Genomic DNA, 13,349 nt, shown 5'->3' with positions numbered 1-13,349 from the left:
ACACTGTTCTCTCACAGTGTACTGCCTGCACAGTGACACCTCCCACCACATATATTGTGAATCCCCCCACAGTACAACCCCTTCCCACACAGTATAATGCCCACAGTGAAAAACCCCACAGTACATCCTCCCACATACATTCATTATGATGTCCTCACAGTACATTTCCCCACAGTATGATGACCCCATAACTCCTTATTGTTCCCCCCATACAGTATGATGACCCCATAACTCCACACAGTTCCCCCCCATACAGTATATTAAGCTCCCTACACAGTATGGTGTCTCACACATCCAATCAGTATAAGGGCCCCTTTCCACTTGTGTGAGAAAAAAACGGTCCGATTTACGGACCGAAAAAACTGATGTAACGTCTGCGAGTGCCATGCGAGTGCCATGCGAGTGCCATGCGAGTGTCATGCGATTTTTTTATCGCAACATCCGTATGACATCCGTATTGTTGTCCGATTTTTACGCACGGGTCTCCTTTGAAAAGCCGGTAATTCAGCGCAGAGTACAGTAAAATCACAGTGACAGGTTAGATTAGAGTAGATATATACACATAGAATAGGTATATATACATATATATATGTCAGGGAGACACCTATATATATATATTTATATTTAATGCAGCGCTAGATAGCTTTAAAGCTGGTAATTCAATTACCGGCTTTTGCTTTCTCCTTCACAAACCCGACATGATATGAGACCTGGTTTACATACAGTAAACCATCTCATATCACCATTTTTTTTGCATATTCCACACTACTAATGTTAGTAGTGTGCATATGCAAAATTTGGGCGTTCTAGCTATTATATTTAAGGGTTAAATGGCGGAAAAAATTGGCGTGGGCTCCCGCACAATTTTCTCCGCCAGAGTAGTAAAGCCAGTGACTGAGGGCAGATATTAATAGCCTGGAGAGGGTCCATGGTTATTGGCCCCCCCCTGGCTAAAAACACCTGCCCCCAGCCACCCCAGAAAAGGCACATCTGGAAGATGCGCCTATTCTGGCACTTGGCCACTCTCTTCCCATTCCCGTGTAGCGGTGGGATATGGGGTAATGAAGGGTTAATGCCACCTTGCAATTGTAAGGTGACATTAAGCCTAATTAATAATGGAGAGGCGTCAATTATGACACCTATCCATTATTAATCCAATTGAAAGAAAGGGTTAAAAAAATACACACACACATTATTAAAAATTATTTTAATGAAATAAAAACAAAGGTTGTTGGAGTATTTTATTCTACGCCCAATCGAATCCCAGGCTTTCTAGGCAAGTTCCCACGATCTATAAACAGCCAGCAGAGGGCGCCTCACCGCAAATGAAGCTAAATATAGCTCATTGATCTATATTTAGACTCATTCCCAGGGGTTTTGCAGCGAGGAGTAGCGTTGCATTAGCAAACCTCCTTGCTGCAAAATGTTTTAACCCCTTCAGAAGGATTTACATCGTTGGACGTTACAGATCTGCGGAGGGTAAGTATATTGTTGGTTTATTATGTTTTTTCTTTCACAGAACGAGGGTCTTCAGTGATTGGATTGGGCGTAGAATAAAATACTCCAACAACCATTGTTTTTATTTCATTAAAATAATTTTAAATAATGTGTTTGTGTTTTATTTAACCCTTTCATTCAATTGGATTAATAATGGATAGGTGTCATAATTGACGCCTCTCCATTATTAATTAGGCTTAATGTCACCTTACAATAGCAAGGTGGCATTAACCCTTCATTACCCCATATCCCACCGCTACACGGGAATGGGAAGAGAGTGGCCAAGTGCCAGAATAGGCACATCTTCCAGATGTGCCTTTTCTGGGGTGGCTGGGGGCAGATATTTTTAGCCAGGGGGGGGGCAATAACCATGGACCCTCTCCAGGCTATTAATATATGCCCTCAGTCACTGGCTTTACTACTCTGGCGGAGAAAATTGTGCGGGAGCCCACGCCAATTTTTTCCGCCATTTAACCCTTAAATATAATAGCTAGAACGCCCAAATTTTCCATATACACACTACTAACATTAGTAGTGTAGAATATGCAAAAAAAATGGTGATATGAGATGGTTTACTGTATGTAAACCAGGTCTCATATCATGTCGGGTTTGTGAAGGAGAAAGCAAAAGCCGGTAATTGAATTACCAGCTTTAAAGCTATCTCACGCTGCATTAAATATAAATATATATATATAGGTGTCTCCCTGACATATATATATGTATATATACCTATTCTATGTGTATATATCTACTCTCATCTAACCTGTCAGTGTGATTTTACTGTACTCTGCGCTGAATTGCCGGCTTTTCTAAGGACACGGGTGCGTAAAAATCGGACAGCACTCGCATGGTGCGAGTGCTGTGCGTTTTTTTTCTCGCACCCATTGACTTGCATTGGCGAGTCTCGTCCGAGAATCTCAGCAATACGCATCATGCTGCGATTTTTTTCTCAGCCGACACAGATTTTTCTCAGTCCGATTTCGGCTGGGAAAAAAATCGCAAATGGAGTGTCACATATTGATTAACATTGGTCCGAGTGCAATCCGATTTTTTATCGGATTGCACTCGTCCGTTTTCCTCACAAATGGAAAGGGGCCCTAATGATCCCACACACTATTATGGTATTGCATCCCAAGGTGCAGATACTCTTGAAATCGAAATGCCTGGTGAAAGGTCTGCCCCAATGGATATGATGCTGACACATCAACTCAACTGACACATAGCGAAAGTATACGCCACACGTGTACTGGGTGGCGGATTCACTTCTAGTACGCCAACATATCTGGAGAAAAGAAGTCCCTTTTCTCCAGTCTGCACTCTAAGGCTTCTTTTACACTTACCGGGTTTTTGCGGCCCGTTATTGCGGGCCTTTTTTGTGGGCAGTATCACCGCAATTTTCACGGTCTGCCGCAATAACGGACTGCAAAAAACTTGCAGATCGCCGTTTTTCTGGTTTCCAGAAAAATTATTGGGAAAAAAAAGGCGTTCTGCAAAACTGGAAGTCACGCTACACCGTAAAAACAAGCTTCCGTTGTCTTTGTGGCCCCATTGATTTTCAATGGGTGCAGTGTCCGTAAAAAAGATCGAGCAGGCTTGATATTTTTTCACGGCTGTAAATACGGCCATACGGCATACGAGTCACCGTGGAATTATTGCACCCCTTTTTTGCGGCCCCATAGAAATCTATTGAGGATGCAAAAACGGGCCGCAAAACCACGGGAAGTGCAAAAGAAGCCTAAGAAGAAAGTGACCATTCATACAGCTCTCTCCATTTTAGTTTACGGTAAGTTGTAAGAATGACAGCGTATCACTGCTCCTATAGACTGCATTGAAGATAACCCACATTACCAAGTCAATTTTTTCCTGTGGTATCCCCCATTCTGTATATACAGCTCTGGCAAAAATTAAGAGACCATTGCAAAATGTTCAGTTTGATTTTTCTCTTTATAGGTATATTTTTGAGTAAAATGTAAATTATTCTTTTAGTCTATACATTTCTGACAACATGTCTCCGAAGCTCCAAGCAATAAATTTAGTTTTTTTGTTTCCTGAAAAGGAGAAATGGTCAAAATAACAAAAACAAAACAGTGCTTTCAGACCTCAAATAATGCAAAGAAAACAAGTTCATAATCATATAGACACAACAATACTAATGTTTTAACTCAGGAATAGTTCAGAAATCAATATTGTGTGGAATAACCATGATTTTTAATCACAGCTTTCATGTGCCTTGGCATGCTTTCCACCAGTCTTTCTCACGGCTTCTGGCGCAAAAATGTAAGCAGTTCTTCTTTGATGGCTTGTGACTATCCATCATCCTCCTGATTACATTCCAGAGGTTTTCAATGGGGTTCAGGTCTGGAGGTTGGGCAGCCCATGACGGTTTTGACATGGTGGTCTCTTAATTTTTGCCAGAGCTGTAGATGGAATCCTAGAGATGACCACAGAGTGCATGTTAATACTTACTCACCCTTCCACCTTGGTAACACTCCTCTCTGAGATGTAAAATATATGAGCAGTCACATACAGCCCAGCATGTCTATTCCCAAATGGTTAAAGGGTTTGTCCAGGCTTTTCAGAAAAATCTGCAGTCACTATGTCACTGCCCATTTGAAAATTTTCACATGGCGGCCGAATGGATTCTCCGCTACTGTTGGTGAGACCGATTGGTCATGAGGCTGCAAGTATGCGATGTGCTTACTTCTGGCCACATGCTGACTAGACGTGCACAGCATCGCTCAATACATGTGAATTTAGTGAGACCGCACATGTCTAGTCGGGATGTAGCAGGGGGTATGCATATTGCATTCTTGGGGTCTCACTAATCTTCACAGCCCGAGCTGTGCACACTATGATGATTGAAAAGTTTGCAGTCACATAAAGTGACTGCAAACTTTTCTAATAGCCTAGACAACCCCTTTAATGCCGCGCACGGCTAACACTGTAAAATAAGAATCTTTTATGTGATTTAGGAGACATAGGCACCAGCTGCTGATTACTGTATATGTACCGTATATATAGAGAAAGCTACCAATGGTTGCACTGGACTCCTCAGTCACAGGGCGGTAGGGCAGCATAAACCTGCTGACAGATCACATAGAAGGTCTCTTTTCCAAAGTGTAACAGTCCTCCGAATGTCGCATATGGTGTGTTTCTGTAGTGCCTTGTGAAGATTACAAGACATGAAGAGGAGGAATCTCTTCTGATTTCACCCAAAGGGTGCATATACTGTCCACAAGTATATACTGTACACAAGTCATCTTTGTCAGCAGCAGCAAAAACAGCATATAGTTTCACTGTGAATTGTTGGTTTTGCGCCGAGTGGTTTTTAAAACACATTTACTTAACATGTTTCACAAATAAAAACTGAACATCCAAACATCAAATTGTGACGCCAAGGAAGCAATGTGCGGCATGTGATGCAGTCCGCAGACGGGAAGCTGTAATACACATCAGGAAAGAAGACTTTACTGTGCCACAGTCATGTCCCCCTGTACAGCCTGCAGAGACCCCAGCGGAAGGACAGGGATTTACAATCATTTCTTCAGGTGCTCTTTCTTTTTACCACTTAAAGGGTTGTACTAATGTTCCCTTTTCAGGAGCACATAGCTCCCCTGACGCTGTTTCCCAGGGGGGCTGCTGAAGATGGGCTCAAAATTTAGAAAGATTCCCAGTGTAAATTGTAATTTGAAGATATGGAGAATTTGTGGATACCTTCTGTGGTTACCTTCTGTGCTGCCGATTATTGAAGACATCAGGAATTTATTAAGCATGTGATTTTTATTCAATGCGTTTCAAAGTGACAGAACTTCTTCCTCAATTACAACTACATATCGATATGACAATATGTGCATCAGGGTCTTCATGCAGTAGATTTCCATGGTCAGACAGCTGCATACAAGCCTCAGGTCACCATGTCAAGTTATGGTAATGTGAAGCACTCTGCCACTGGTAACTGAGCAATGGAAATGTGTTTTATAAATAATCAACAGAATACTCCCTGATCCGATGTAGTCCATTTAATAACGAGTGTCTCACGACGATCTCCTGTGGAGAGCTGTCGCATCGGCAGATGCGACCGCTCTCCAGGGGCTCCGGTGATACAATGATGGAAGGTATCCTTCCACACTGTATCCTTCCGCTGCTGTGAGTGCAGGGTTCATACTGTCACTTGCGGCACCACTGCGTGGGAAAATTCTCACACAGCAGTGCCATCAAGTGAGAGGCCATTGAACCCTCAGTGAGAACACTGCAGGAGCCATTGTCTCCTGTCAGTGTGTCACTGGAGGCCTATAGAGGTGTCACATCTCCTGATGTGCCAGCTCTATCGGGAAGATTGTCGTGGGACAGTCGTTAATAAATGGACTGCGTCGGACCAGGGAGCATTTGTGTTGTTTTTTTATTTTTTGCAGGAGATCGAGGGCGTCGCATGGAATAGCAGAACAATAAAGATAGCAAAACTGTTGTTTTATTTCATTAAAATACTTTATTCTGGCTGTGTCTTTATTTAACCCTTTCACAACTATAGGAATAGTAATGGATAGGCCTCTCCATTACTAAGCCTGCTTGATATCACCTTACAATTCAAAGGTGGCATCATCCCCCAACCATTACCCCATATGCCACCGCTACAGGGCAGTGGGAAGAGAGGCTAAGTGCTGGAATTGGCGCATCTTACAGATGCGCCATTTCTGGGGTGGCTGTGAGCTGGTGTTTGTAGCTGGGGGGGGGGGGGGGGGGGGGAATATCCATGTTCCTTTACTATGCTATGAATATCAGCCCGCAGCTGTCTGCATAGCCTTTTCTGGCTATTAATTATAGGGGGACCCCACATCAATTTTTTTGGGGGGGATCCCCCTATTTTAATAGCCAGTAAAGGCTAAATATACAGCTGCGGGCTGATATTCATAGCCTGGGAAGATCCATGGGTATTAACACCTTCCTAGGCTATAAACATTGGCTCCCAGTCGCTGGCTTTCCTTCTCTAGCGCAGAAAATTGCACGGAAGCCCACACCATTTTTTTTTTCATTTTATTTTTAAATTAAACATATTGCATTTAAGGCCGGGGTCACACTTGCGAGAAACTCACACGAGTCTCTCGCATCAATACCCGGCACTGCCGCCTGCACTCGGACCGGAGTGTGCAGCTGCATGTATTTCTATGCAGATGAACACTCAGGTCCCGAGTGGCTGCGGCAGTGCCGGGTACTGAGGTGCGAGACTCGTGTCTTTCTCACAAGTGTGACCCCCGCTTAACGCAGATTTTGTGTGTGTGTGTGTGTGTGTGTGTCTTTATTTAACTCTTTATGTACCATTTAATTATGTTTATTACTAAACATCAGGCTTGGTATTATCTATCGATATATATCCATCTTTTATCTATAGATCTATCTATTTATTTATCATCTATCTATTATCTATCTACCTATTATCTATCTTTCTGTGTGTGTAAACATTCATCAATGGAGTATGTAAATGAAGTGGTTGGACAACAAATGACTTCACAATTCCATTTTTTTATGTTCAATAATAGATCTTTATTTAGCTTTCAAAAACGCATGAAAATCCGCATGAAAAAAACACATCATATCTGCGAGGATTTTTACCAGCGTTTTCTGCCAAGAGATGCAGAATCTGCACAGAAAATTCCACAGGCAAATCTGCAACGTATGCGCATACTCTAAGACTAATTAACCCCTTAACCCCCAATGGTGTTTTGCACGTTAATGACCGGGCCAATTTTTACAATTCTGACCACTGTCCCTTTATGAGGTTATAACTCTAGAATGCTTCAACGGATCGACACTGTTTTCTCGTGACATATTGTACTTCATGATCGTGGTAAAATTTCTTTTATATTACCTGCGTTTATTTGTGAAAAAAATGGAAATTTGGCGAAAATTTTGCAATTTTCCAACTTTGAATTTTTATGCCCTTAAATCACAGAGATATGTCACACAAAATAATTAATTTTGGAAACAGGAACACATGGGCTACTCCGCACAGTGAACAAGTCTGTAGGAACATGCTCACACACCACCAAGAAACGTGAAGACACAAAAGAGCATAGTAGAACCAAAAACACTCAGTTTCAAAAAATCACAGGTCAGTATTTTACATCAGTATTTGTAAGCCAAAACCAGGAGTGGGTGATAAATACAGAAGTGGTGCATATGTTTCTATTATACTTTTCCCCTAATTGTTCCACTCCTGGTTTTGGCTTACAAGTACTGATGTAAAATACTGATGAAATACTGCTAGTGTGACGGCAGCCTAATCCGCAAGTGCTATTAAAAAGATGTAAAAAACAGGGTATTTGGTTGATACGTTTTTTGCAAAAAATGTATACTAAGCTGCTCCACCAAATGTCACGGTATACCCATATCAGAGCAGTCCTAACTGATGTATGCAATCCCTATCTGATGTATTTAAAAACCTGATCATCTGTATATTACCTGTGTGAACAAGGTTCAGAGAGGAAAAGTCCATGTGGACATGCTGGGTGGAACAGCTTTTGTGCTGTTTTTACATCTTTTTACTAGCACTTGCGGATTACTGTGATTTTTTTTAAACTGAGAGTTTTTGGTTCTACTATGCTCTTTTGTGTCTTCAAAATAATTAATAAGTAACATTTCCCACATGTCTACTTTACATGAGCACAATTTTGGAACCAACATTTTTTTTTGTTAGGGAGTTATAAGGGTTAAAAGTTGACCAGCAATTTCTCATTTTTACACCATTTTTTTTAGGGACCACATCATATTTGAAGCCACTTTGAGGGGTCTATATGATAGAAAATACCCAAGTGTGACACCATTCTAAAAACTGCACCCCTCAAGGTGCTGAAAACCATATTCAAGAAGTTTATTAACCCTTCAGGTGTTTCAGAGGAATTTTTGGAATGTTTAAAAAAAAATGAATAACTTTTTTCACAAAAAATTTACTTCAGCTCGAATTTGTTTTATTTTCCCAAGGGTAACAGAAGAAATTGGACCCCAAACGTTGTTGTGCAATTTTATCCTGAGTACGTGGATACCCCATATGTGGGGGTAAACCACTGTTTGGGCGCATGGCAGAGCTCGGAAGGGAAGGAGCGTCGTTTGACTTTTCAATGCAAAATTGACTGGAATTGAGATGGGATGCCATGTTGCGTTTGGAGAGCCCCCGATGTGCCGAAAGATTGAAACCCCCACAAGTGACACCATTTTGGAAAGTAGACCCACTAAGAAACTTATCTAGATTTGTGGTGAGCACTTTGACTCACCAAATGCTTCACAGAAGTTTATAATGCAGAGCCGTAAGAATAAAAAATCATAATTTTTCACAAAAATGATCTTTTCGCCCCCAATTTTTTATTTTCCCAAGGGTAACAGGACAAATTACACAACAACTTTTTGGATCCAATTTCTTCTGAGTACTCTGATACCCCATATGTGGGGGTAAACCACTGTTTGAGCGCATGGCAGAGCTCGGAAGGGAAGGAGCGCCGTTTGACTTTTCAATGCAAAATTGACTGGAATTGAGATAGGACACCATGTCGCGTTTGGAGAGCCCCTGATGTGCCTAAACATTAACAAGTGACACCATTTTGGAAAGAAGACCCGCTAAGGAACTTATCTAGATGTGTTGTGAGAACTTTGAACCTCCAAGTGTTTCACTACAGTTCATAATGCAGAGCCGTAAAAATAAAAATTCTTTTTTTTTCCGCAAAAATTATTTTTAGCCCCCAGTTTTGTATTTTCCCAAGAGTAACAGGAGAAATTGGACCCCAAAAGTTGTTTTCCAATTTGTCTGGAGTACGCTGATACCCCATATGTTGGGGTAAACCCCTATTTGGGCGCACGGGAGAGCTCGGAAGGGAAGGAGCACTGTTTTACTTTTTCAACGCAGAATTGGCTGGAATTGAGATCGGACGCTATGATGCGTTTGGAGAGCCCCTGATGTGCCCAAACAGTGGAAACCCCCTCAATTCTAACTGAAACCCCAACCCAAACACACCCCTAACCCTAATCCCAACCCTAACCATAACCCTAACCACATCCCTAACCCTAATCCCAACCACACCCCTAACCCTAATCCCAACCATAACCCTAACCACACCCCTAACCCAAACACACCCCTAACCCTAATCCCAACCATAACCCTAACCACACCCCTAACCCCTACCGCAAATGTAATCCAAACCCTAACTTTAGCCCCAACCCTAACCCTAACTTTAGCCGCAACCCTAACTTTAGCGCCAACCCTAACCCTAATGGCAAAATAGAAATACATTTTTTTTTAATTTTATTATTTTTCCCTAACTAAGGGGGTGATGAAGGGGGGTTTGATTTACTTTTATAGCGTTTTTTTAGCGGATTTTTAGGATTGGCAGCTGTCACACACCAAAAGACGCTTTTTATTGCAAAAAATAGTTTTTGCGTCTCCACATTTTGAACGCTATAATTTTTCCATATTTTGGTCCACAGAGTAACATGAGGTCTTGTTTTTTGCGGTACGAGTTGACGTTTTAATTGGTACCATTTTCGGACACATGACATTTTTTGATCGCTTTTTATTCCGATTTTTGTGAGGCAGAATAACCAAAAACCAGCTATTGATGAATTTATTTTATTTTTTTTTTTGGGGTGGGGGGGGGGGGGGTGGGGGGGGGGTGGGGCGTTTATACCATTACACGTTTGGTAAAATTGATAAAGCAGATTTATTCTTCGGGTCAGTACGATTACAGCAATACCTCATTAATATCATTTTTTTGGCGCTTTTATAAAAACTATTGTATATAAAAAATCATTATTTTTTGCATCGCTTTATTCTAAGGACTATAACCTTTTTATTTTTTCGCTGATGATGCTGTATGGCGGCTCGTTTTTTCCAGGACAAGATGACGTTTTCAGCGGTACCATGTTTATTTATATCCGTCTTTTTGATCGCGTGTTATTCCACTTTTTGTTTGCCGGTATGATAAAGCGTTTTTTGACTTTTTTTACGGTGTTCACTGAAGGGGTTAACTAGTTAGACCGTTTTATAGGTCGGGTCGGTACGAACACGGAGATACTAAATATGTGTACTTTTATTGTTCTTTTTTATTATTTAGATAAAGAAATGTATTTATTGGAACAATATATATATATTTTTTTTTACACATGTAAATTCTTTTTTTTTCTTCTGTATAACATTGCCCCGGGGGGGGGGGGGGGGGGGGACATCACCATATATTATCAGATTGCTGATCTGACACTTTGCAGTGCACTGTGTCAGATCAGCGATCTGACAGGCACTGCAGGAGGCTTGCTGGCACCTGCTCAGAGCAGGCGCTTGCACGCCACCTCCCTGCAGGACCTGGAAGGAGCCACGTGGCCATTTTGAATCCAGGGCTTGCAGGGAGGACGTAGGAGACCCTCTGAACAACGCAATCACACGATCGCGTTGTTCCGAAGGTCTCAGGGAAGCACGCAAGGAGCCCCCTCCCTGCGCGATGCTTCCCTATGCCGCCGGAACGCTGCGATCATATTTGATTGCAGTGTTCTGGGGTTAATGAGCCGGGAGCAGTCCGTGACCACTCCTGTCACATAGTGCCGGATGTCAGCTGTAATAATCAGCTGACACCCGGCGGCGATCGGCCGTGCTCTCCCGGTGAGCACAACAGTCGATCGACTATGACGTACTAACCCGTCACTGGGAATTAAGTCCCAGGTCACCTCGACGGGATAGTATGTCATATGGGATTAAGGGGTTAAGGTCTGAAACCTTGGTCAAAGTTATCTGAGCACACAAATCTCCAAGGGTGCCCAAACGTTTGCATCTGCCTATTTTCCTTTTTAGAATTGAGAGGACTTTCAATTCTAAATATTTTTCTATCTACTGGCTAACACGGTACCAATATATACAGTACCTTTTGCTTTGATGACTGCTCTGCACACTCTTGGCAATCTCTTGATGAGCTTCAACAGGTTCATTACTTTCCCCTTTGGCAATGGTTTTAGAAAAAATTCTGTCTCCACTACTACATCATATCCCCTCTTTTCTCCGAGATACGTCTCATTTTTTGACATTCATTCGAGATCTTAAAGTAGTACCAATTGACGATTATCTAGTTACTCTGGATGTTAATAGTTTGTATACGAACATAAATAACCACAAAGGTATTTAAGCTGTTAAAAACTTTATCGATAATATGACACAATTTCATCCCGATTTGAAACTTTGTTGCATTTCATTACTCACATTAATTGTTACCAAAAAATTTTTTCTTTTTGAGGATGTTTTTTATTCAATTAAATGGCACCGCAATGGGTAGTAACGTTGCGCCGCCTTATGCAAATATCTTCATGGCGGAATTTGAATCAGAATTAGTCTATACACACCCACTCTTCCAGCAATATTGTCTACTCTGGAAGAGATATATAGATGATATTTTTCTCATTTGGTGTGGTGATGCTGACTCTCTTGACTTTTCATCAATTAACCAGAGTGTTGAAAAACTGACTTTTTCTATACAGTACGATCAGAGGTCTATTTCTTTTCTTGATACACAAGTCATCATCAATGATGACAGATCATTGTCTACTGATCTCTATGTAAATCCCACGGATAAGAATAGTTTTTTGTTCTTCACGAGTTGTCATCCACGACATATTAAAAAATCTCTCCCCAAATCGCACTATCAGAGGAATAATCGGATTGTGTCGGATTTCTCTCAACGTTCTGCAAGATTGAACGATATGGCCTCTAAATTCCGTGATCAAGGTTATCCTGATTCATATCTGCAACTTCCTTTTGATACTACTTCTCTAATGCCATCACGTTCCAATACACGGAGAATGGCATTTGTGAACACATACCATCCTTTCATGCAGTTATTTCATAAAGTGATCCACAAACATTGACCACTTCTTGGTTCATCGTATCCTGATATTCCAGAGTTTCAGATTTCCCACTCATGTGCCATAAGAAACCATCCAGCTTGCGCAACCTCTTGGTCAAAGCGGATATTGGCAGCTCTAGAGCCAAAATGAGACAAACATTTCTGACTTCCTCACGCAAAGGAACATTTCCTTGTTTGCACTGTCTTCAGTGCTCGAGTATTATCTGAGATCAGGTAAATGGTTTCCTATTTGCGGCTTTTATAGCTGTGATTCTAAGTATGTCATTTATTTCATTGAATGTCCTTGTGGTCTCGGATATGTTGGAGAGACCACCCAACATATCCGAGACCGTAGATCACAACATAAATCGACCATTCGTTGTAAAAGGATGATGTTACCTATACCGGCACACATAACTTCTCACAACCATAACATTTCACCGTTGCGTTATCAAATTATTGAGAGTATACCCATGGCTAGAAGGGGTGGAAACAGAATTTTAAAGCTTAAAGAAAGAGAAGCTTATTGGATTTACACCCTTTAAACCATAGAACCACACGGCCTGAATAGGGAATATGAGATATTTTATTAAATCTTTGAATATTTGTTCCCCTTGTCACTCTTATATGGCTCTTTTTTCTTACTTTAATTGAATCCAGTAGGCCCTCTGCAATATACAATATTAGACCCAGCTGGCACGTTTACGTAGAAATATGTGTGTGTGTGTGTGTGTGTGTATATATATATTTATATTGTATATATGTTGACATATGCATTTTTTTCAATATATACTTATCTTGTTAGGATATCAATTCCATAGTATAACAACCTATATAGTTTTTTTTCCTTTTTCTTTTAGATATGAATCCAGAGGTCCTTCACGTTTCTGGTACAGGTTGGTCTCTTATATGGTTGCGGGATCTCTCTTTTTAATCCCTTTAATTTTGTCCTAGACCACTGCAGATTTATTCACATTATGGATTTTC

The sequence above is a fragment of the Ranitomeya imitator genome, chromosome 1 (assembly GCF_032444005.1).
Source record: "Ranitomeya imitator isolate aRanImi1 chromosome 1, aRanImi1.pri, whole genome shotgun sequence".
Taxonomy (NCBI): Eukaryota; Metazoa; Chordata; class Amphibia; order Anura; family Dendrobatidae; genus Ranitomeya; species Ranitomeya imitator.
Note: the sequence above shows the minus strand (reverse complement) of the source record.